The sequence below is a fragment of the Macaca thibetana genome, chromosome 13 (assembly GCF_024542745.1).
Source record: "Macaca thibetana thibetana isolate TM-01 chromosome 13, ASM2454274v1, whole genome shotgun sequence".
Taxonomy (NCBI): domain Eukaryota; kingdom Metazoa; phylum Chordata; class Mammalia; order Primates; family Cercopithecidae; genus Macaca; species Macaca thibetana.
Window position 1 is genome coordinate 13,325,198 of NC_065590.1, and position 8,021 is coordinate 13,333,218.

General features: G+C 44.2%; 1 pseudogene; it reads right to left on the reverse strand.

Moving 5' to 3' along the window:
* Nucleotides 1-4,265: 4,265 nt before the first annotated feature.
* LOC126934440 (casein kinase I-like) lies at nucleotides 4,266-7,222 on the reverse strand (annotated as a pseudogene).
* Between the last annotated feature and the right edge of the window lie 799 nt (nucleotides 7,223-8,021).

Sequence of the window (8,021 nt, forward strand, 5' to 3'; positions counted from 1 at the left end):
CCTTATATCCCAGAGGACTGCTTCTGGGATGTGGCTTTTTTATGTCCTTGAAGCTTATTGTGTAAAGATATGCTTGGAGCTGCAGCAGCCTCTGTGAGAAGATGAGTGAAAAACCATAGAAATGACAGAGAGGCTGACTTGGGCCCTGAACAGGGTTGAGCTACTGAATTACTCAATCCTGGAGGTGCTCTGCCTCCAGCGTTTCCATTAAATGGGATGTGGCACTCAGTTCCTCTCTGGGTTGGGATTCTGTTCCTTGCACTCAGAAGTAGCCTGGTCCTGCGCTCATACCGCATAATCCTGTGTGTATCAGTGGCCCTAGCTTCACAGTGCAAAGGAGCACAGAGCAGATGTGGGTTCCTTCTGTGTCTGTGCATGTCTCTGTGCAGGTGTGATGATGTCTGGTGTGCATTCTTTTTTTGTTTTGTTTTGTTTTTTCTTTTTAGAGACAGGGTCCCGCTCTACTGCCCAGGCTGGAATGCAGTGGCACAATCATGGCTGACTGCAGCCTCAAACTCCTGAGTCCAAGCGATCCTTCCATCTCAGCCTTCCAAGTAGGTAGGACAATGGGTACACACCACCATGCCTGGATAATTCTATTTTTAGTTTTTTGCAGAGACAGGCTCTCACTATGTTGCCAAAGCTGGTTTTGAACTCCTGACCTCAAGTGATCTCTCACCTTGGCCTCCCAAAGTGCCAGATTACAGACATGAGCCACTGCGCCTGGCCTGATGTGCATTTTACACAAAAAATACAACAAGCCCCAATGTCTCATTGGAGGGTACTGGGAGGAGGAGTCCACCAGGGGGCCGGCCAGTCCTGGAGAATCAGAGTGTTGGCCTCTTAGGAGGGATGTCATGGGCCACTCTAGCAGCAGGAAAGGTCAGAGTCAGTGACCCACACTTGGCCAGATCAAAGGAAGCTTTGGAACAGGGGAGTGTGCCCTCTGTTGTCACTGATGACCTGAAGACCCAGGAATAGTCTAAGTGCTGATGACCAAGAGGCCAAGGTGCTGGTACCAGTGACCTGGGCCACCATGAGCCACTGCACCTGGAAATAGGGGAGTTCCTACAACGGATGGCAGCCTTTCCCATGGCCAATGATAACTCTCCTGTGGGCTGGTTGGAGCTTGGGGGCTCTTCCTTACAGCCCATGACCTACATGCAAGGTCTTTTGTGCGAGGAGATCTTTGCCAGGTTTATGGTTGGTGGTTGGAGCCATCTGATGGCCACTTCTGTCCTCCAAGCCCCACCTGCCCTTCTGAGGATTAGGGGATAGATGTGGCCATTTATTGAGCGTATATTAAGTGTCAAAGGCTTTTTACTCATGATCTCTAAATCTTACAACCATCCTTATAATCAAAGAAAGTGATGCTCAGAGCGACTTAGTGACTTTCATAAGCCTACAGAGCAAGGAAATGGTGGAGCCTGATTTGAACCCAGGTTCGTTCTGGAATGCAGAGTCTACACTTTCCTCTGGCTACCATTCTGGGTATCCAATGCTTTGAGGAGTTGCCTTGGTGGCAGGCTGAGCTGTTACCTCCTTCCTAAGCCTCAGTCCCCTCATCTGTAAATTGGGGTCACAAGAGTTCAGAAGGAGGCATCTGGTGCCCGGCACAGAGCAGCCCTTGACCACAGATGCCAGCCCCTCTGCACGATCCATCTCCTGGTCAGACTTTCTGTTTAAAAATCCACCTCCATAGACTGGCGGCAAATGAGAGGATGGAGCTCATGATAGCAGCAGGGAATCAAGCCCGAGGTCTTAGAGAAAGTGATAGATGACCCCATAGTCTCATCTCTTCCATCACAGAGCCCAGGGTGCAGAAAGCCCCTCCCCCTCATAGCTCCCAAGTGCTGGAGCAGGAGGCACACAGGCAGCAGTGTGTGTGGGGTGGGGCTGCCGATGGGCTGCAGGCTTTATGACCTGATGAGAGACCCTGGAATGTAATCTGGGCTTTCATCACTCTGCAGCCAGAGCAGGGCAGGCCACTAGACCTCTAGACCTCTAGAGACCTCTAGACTTCTGTCCGCAGCAGACTGCCAGGCTCAGAGCCCAGGGAGCCCAAGGCAGGACTGATGGGCTGGGGAGTGGGGAGGGGTGAGGCCCTGGTTCCTGCAGCTCTGCAGGCTCCAACAGCATTAGATGGGATGCCTGTTCTAATGGCCTCCTGGAGGTGGAGGGAATGCTGTTTAGGGGCAGGAACAACAGAGGCCTAAGGAATGGGCCCGTGATGAGCCCTGTGAAGCCGGCTGGCTCTTGGGTCACATGCATGAGCTCTAGTCCACCTCTACCACCTGAAAGCTGTCACAAGTTATTTCACGCCCTAAAGCCCAGGCTGCTCACATGGGGAGCAGGCATCCTGGTGGTACCTCCCCATGGGGTTGTTGAGAGGTTAAAAGAGTCTTTTCTATTCTGAGCCCATCCTATATAAGTGGCTAATAAAGGACAGCCTCAGCATTTGTTAACCCCTGGAAGGGCCTCTCTCTGCATAAGCTGCTCCGGTTGCATTCCCACCCAGTCTCCACACTTCTAGCCTCCAGAACTGGGAGAAATAAATGTCTGTTGTTTAAACCACCCAACCCCTGGTATTTGGTTATGGCAGCCTGAGCTGACTAAGACACAAGGAGAGCCCACACCCTCTGATCTCCGCTGTGAGGTGGTGACAACAATGCTAAGAGCTACCATGTTTTTGTGCAGCAGCCCCTGGGCGAAGTCTTGATTAAGATGAGCTCACATCAGCTCTACCAGGGAAGTAGTGCTGGCATGCCCACTGTAAGGAAAAGGAAACAGAGGCACAGAGAGATGAAATATAACTTGCCCAGAATCACAATGGTTAGAAAATGGCAGAGTTGGGATTTGCCCTTTTGGGATCTTTTTTTTTTTTTTTTTTTTTTTTGGTGAGGTGGGGGAGGGTCTCACTCTGTTGCCCAGGCTGGAGGGCAGTGGTGATCATGGCTCAGTACAGCCTTAACCTCCTTGGGCTCAGGTTATTCTCCCATCTCAGCCTCCAGACTACAGGCACGTGTGACCGTGCCTGGATAATTTCTTTGTATTTTTTTGTAGAGATAAAGTTTTGCTATGTTGCCAAGTCTGGCCTTGAACTCCGGGCACAAGCGATCCTCCTGCTTCTGCCCCACAAAGTGCTGGGATTACAGGTGTGAGTGATGGTGTCCAGCCCAGAGTCCAGGGACTTAACTGCAGTGTTCTACTTTGCCCCAAACCAGTTCAGTTGCCCCTGGGTCTCAGTAATTCAAATTTTACAATTATTATTTATATACTCACAGTCTGTGAAATTTATACAACACAAAATTATGTGAACACACTGCCAGTTCCCCTTGCAGGGCCAGCGAGGGACCCGGCCAGCGAGGGCCCAGCTGCCGAGACTGCACAGCTCCACAGCAAACCCTCCCCTGCCTCGGGGAGGCCATCAAACCTTACAAAGAATTGAAGAGTAGATTTATCAAATAATAGGATACATGATGGATTAGAAAATTATTGACCAGATAATGCAAATTTAGAGCCATATATAAAAATTGTGGCCCCTAGGGATAAGTAGGCCTTATCTTGACTGGACTTTCCCTGTGTTACTCATGCTTATTCTTTTTATTATTTTATTCTACTTTGCCCACAGTGCTCTGTGCTTTGGGGTCATTCTGATTCCCTTTGACCGGTCCCCAAAAGAAAGCTTCCTTCATGGCATCTTTTGTTGTCCTTGAAGAAAGTTTTTGGTACAGGAAAGGTTAACCAGAGGTTACTCTGCCTTATAGAGTTAATATGTTGCTCATGAAACTCACAAATTCAAAAACCCAGTTTTTACCTCAGCATTTAATTTCAGCCAACACATTTTAAAATCATATATATGTATATGTATATACATACAGATTTTAAATCTTATATCTTTTACATTTTTAGCAATCATTTTAAGGGCAACTTTATTTCTTAAGAATTTCTTAAGAATTAAATTCCCTTATGCCTTTAAAATTGTATTTATAAATGTAATAGTTTTTATTTTTCTTTTAAGTGTTCCAATCATTTGACTTATTAAAAATCTTCCTGAATATTTAAATAATTCTTATGAATCTAATACACGAAATCTAGAAATATGATGTGTTTTAAGTTCTTTCAGGCCTTCTAATACTGTTTATATATTTAGGACATTTTAATTGAAAATCATAAATCTTAGCTGATGACATATTTTAAACTAGAATAAAAAAGGTGAATTTTTACTCCATTAGGGCCAATTTCTCTTTTTTTTTTTTGAAGGAATAAGTAACAATTTTATAAATGAAAGATGAATGTGAGATTTGTTCAAAATAATTATCTTTCTAGCCAGTCTTTCTGTTTTAACCCTTCTTGAAAATTCTGGCTAGTAGAATGTGACAAAAGTACATGTGTGTCTTTATGGCTTAAAACAAAGCATACTTGAAAAGTGGAATGGGCTTCCTTTTTTACAGAGTTTTTTTGGTTGTTCATATGCAGGCACTTCAAAAGACTATGGAGACAAAGCACCTGACCCATCCTTTCCAAAATAATTTTTAATCATCAGAATTACACTAAAGAGTAGGAAAATTCCAGAGAATCAGCAAAGTTGAATACAAGAGACTAATGTACACAGAGGGCATAGAGTGACCCACTTTTTATTGCTGGGTGTCTTATTTTTTAATCAAAGAGCAAAGTAATTACACAGACACCATTGCATGGCACATCCATAGTTTTCTGCTTAAGGGAGAATGTACTCATTCAGCAGTAGGTTTCAGTGAGATTTCTTTAGGCTTCCACCTTATACATTGCAACAAGATTCACAATCACTACTTCTCCTTAGTGTATTTCTTTATAACTCCAACATATGTCACTTCTCAAAGTATTCATTTCTTGCTATCTAACATACATTATTATTTGGAAGCATAAAGTTACATTACACGAATATTTTGCATTTTAAAAAATAAGCAGTTTTGCCACTTCTGCAACACAGTGCTTCACATAGTGGTGCAATAAAAGCAGAGCACATATTTACCACACTACTTAAGATTAATTTTACCACTACCTTCTGCCAAACCCACATTGCTTTTTCCTCCATACCTCTGGGCAGTGACTGTACTATGATTTCACAGAGAGAATGTTAATATGACTTACGAATAACAGTGCCATCAGTAATATTGAAATCAATGAAGATGATCCAAAATATGAACTTCTCAAGGAGTAACTTCTTTTAAATATTTGGGCAACTCTGTTTTCTCTGTTGTATTGTCCACTGAGAAAAAAAAATCCTGTTCGATTATGCTCTTACAGAAGTTATAAAAAACCAGATTAGGTATATAACTGGTTGACTCTTAAGATACTGTACTGCTTTCTACAACAGAAGAACTTCTGAAAAATGTTCTATAGAACTACATTCGTCAATATTACCTCATTGGTCCATTCCATTCATTGATGGGCAAAGCACTCACGTTTTAACAAAACTTTAAAGCTTCCATAAAAGTTAAATTAGAAAAAAAAAATGAATATGAGCCAACCACAGAATGAAGTATGAAAGTATGACATTTTTGTTTCTAAGAGTGAGTCCTTGAAAATATATTTGGTCACTATGCTGCGGGATAATTAAGGAATCAGAGAGACCAAGGGGTTGAGGAGGAATTATTTAATTATCTAGGTGCACCGACCCAGTCGGATTAACATCCAAAGGACTGAGCCCTGAACAAAGAGTCAAGCTACCTTTTAAGCATTTTGTGGGGCAGGGGGAGATCTGTGCAGGGGGAAGCACATTACAGAAGCGAGAAACAAAGACAGTTATTCAATTAAGACATGCATTACATTATTTCTTACTTTTCAAGGAACAACATGTTTTACGACTTGAGATGATCTGTCTAGTGACTTTGCAGCTACAGCTAGAGAAACAGGGTCTTCACAATGCCTGGGAAAGGGAGAGATAAGGCTCACTAGCCACAGAAGGAAAAACAGGCAGTTTATTTTAAAGGACTCCAGCTCTTTCTCTTTCTCAAGGGGAATTGGGTTTTCTTACATACAACTGAGTTTTTTGCTTACACATTCTTTGATTTCTTTTAATTCCTGTTCCATCTACAGAGATGATTTTAATCACAAGACAGCAGATGAACATGTAAGTAACTCCCCAGGATCTGTCTGTGTCCAGAGTCATTTGTGGTGCTGTATGGTTTTCCTTTTCCTTCATTTGAAAAAACAGCAGCACTTGGTTTCATCCATTACATCTACTTCAGTAGGGGCTGTGATGGGTGCATTTGAACATCCTGCGGTGGGGTCATCTGTGTTCAACTCTCCATTTGTAGAACTTACAACCTTGTTTTTGGATTGTTGCATCTTATCTCTGTGTTGATGTGCTTCCCTGTTTGATGACAGAGTAGGATCTTGCTGAACCGCACCCACTGGAGTAGGCAACTGTTCACCAATCAGTCATATTCATAATCAAACATATATCCTTTTCAATCAAACAAGTCAATAAAAACCTCTCATAAGCAGTCATTGTCTGGTTTGTTTGTTTGTTTGTTTTAAATCTAACCTTCTTACATAACAAAGATACGTTGCCATTTCTGGAAAATTTTCACCTAACACTTCTATTGGTGTAGCCCGTTTTGTATCTCCAATTTTCTGATACCTCTCTTTTAATGTGTCGGCTTTTAAGCCTTGCCAAGGAAGACTGCCTCTCAGAAAATACATGAACATGTGACCTAAAGCTTCTAAATCATCTCTTCTACTTTGTCCTTTTCCTAAATGTGTGTTTACGCTCGTATATCTAGCTGTTCCCATAGGGCCCTTATGTTCTCTGTATGGTATGTGTTTCTTTGTCTCTGGATCAATATGTTTCTTTGCCAAACCAAAATCTATAATATGAATAACTTGCTGGGCTTTGTTTCCTGGTCGTCCTATTAAGAAGTTCTCAGGTTTTAATCTCTGTATATCAAGTTCTTTGAATGGACATATTCCATGAGAGAAATCAGTTGTAGAGCTATCACGAGAAGTGTTTTAAAAGAAAATGTTCTGTCACACAAGTCAAACAAATATTCCAAACTAGGTCCCAGCAGTTCCAGCACCATAGCATTGTATTTACCACAAGGCCAGAAATAGTAAACTTGAGGTATACAATCTCCAGGTCCTAACCGCTTATAGAATCTGTTTTCCAAATGTAGCTGTGGTGTTTTGATTTCACGGGCTCCAGCTTCATTGCCACATATTTATCTGCGTATAATTTTTTCCCTCAGAGGCGCGGCCACGAGCAGCGGCGTCGGTCCCGGGCGCGGGCTGAGCCCCTAGCCTGTCCGTAAGCTCCCGAGGGGGCAGTGGCGGCCGCACGTCTTACCCGCGGGCGGCGGGACGAGGAAAGCGAACCACGCAGGGAGCTGGCGAGCGAGGTAGAGGGGAAGGAGCGAGAGAGGGAGATAACGCAGCGCGGCTCGGATTCAGTCCCTACACTGCCGCCGGTGCTTCCTACCGCCGCCGCTGGCCGGAGAGTCGCTGCCCGAGCCGCTGCGGTCGCCACAGATGCAGCCGGGAATGAATGCAAAGGGCGCCTGGCATCTGGATCGACGCCGGACCCGGAAGTGAACACAAGGAAAAAAAATTTAAAAGGCACTACAGGGCCGGGCGCGGTGGCTCACACCTGTAATCCCAGCACTTTGGGAGGCCAAGGAGGGCGGATCATGAGGTCAGGAGATCGAGACCATCCTGGCTAACACGGTGAAACCCCGTCTCCACTGAAAATACAAAAAATTAGCCGGGCGTGGTGGCGGGCACCTGTAGTCCTAGCTACTCAGGAGGCTGAGGCAGGAGAATGGTGTGAACCCGGGAGGCAGAGGTTGCAGTGAGCCGAGATCGGGCCACTGCACTCCAGCCTGGGCAAGAGAGCGAGACTCCGTCTCAAAAAAAAAAAAAAAAAAGAAAAGAAAAAGAAAGAAAAGAAGAGCCAGTAGGATCAATTTCTTTTAAACATGACAAGACACCTAGAATTTGTGAATTATGTGCGAACTTATATGAAGAATTAATATTATTGG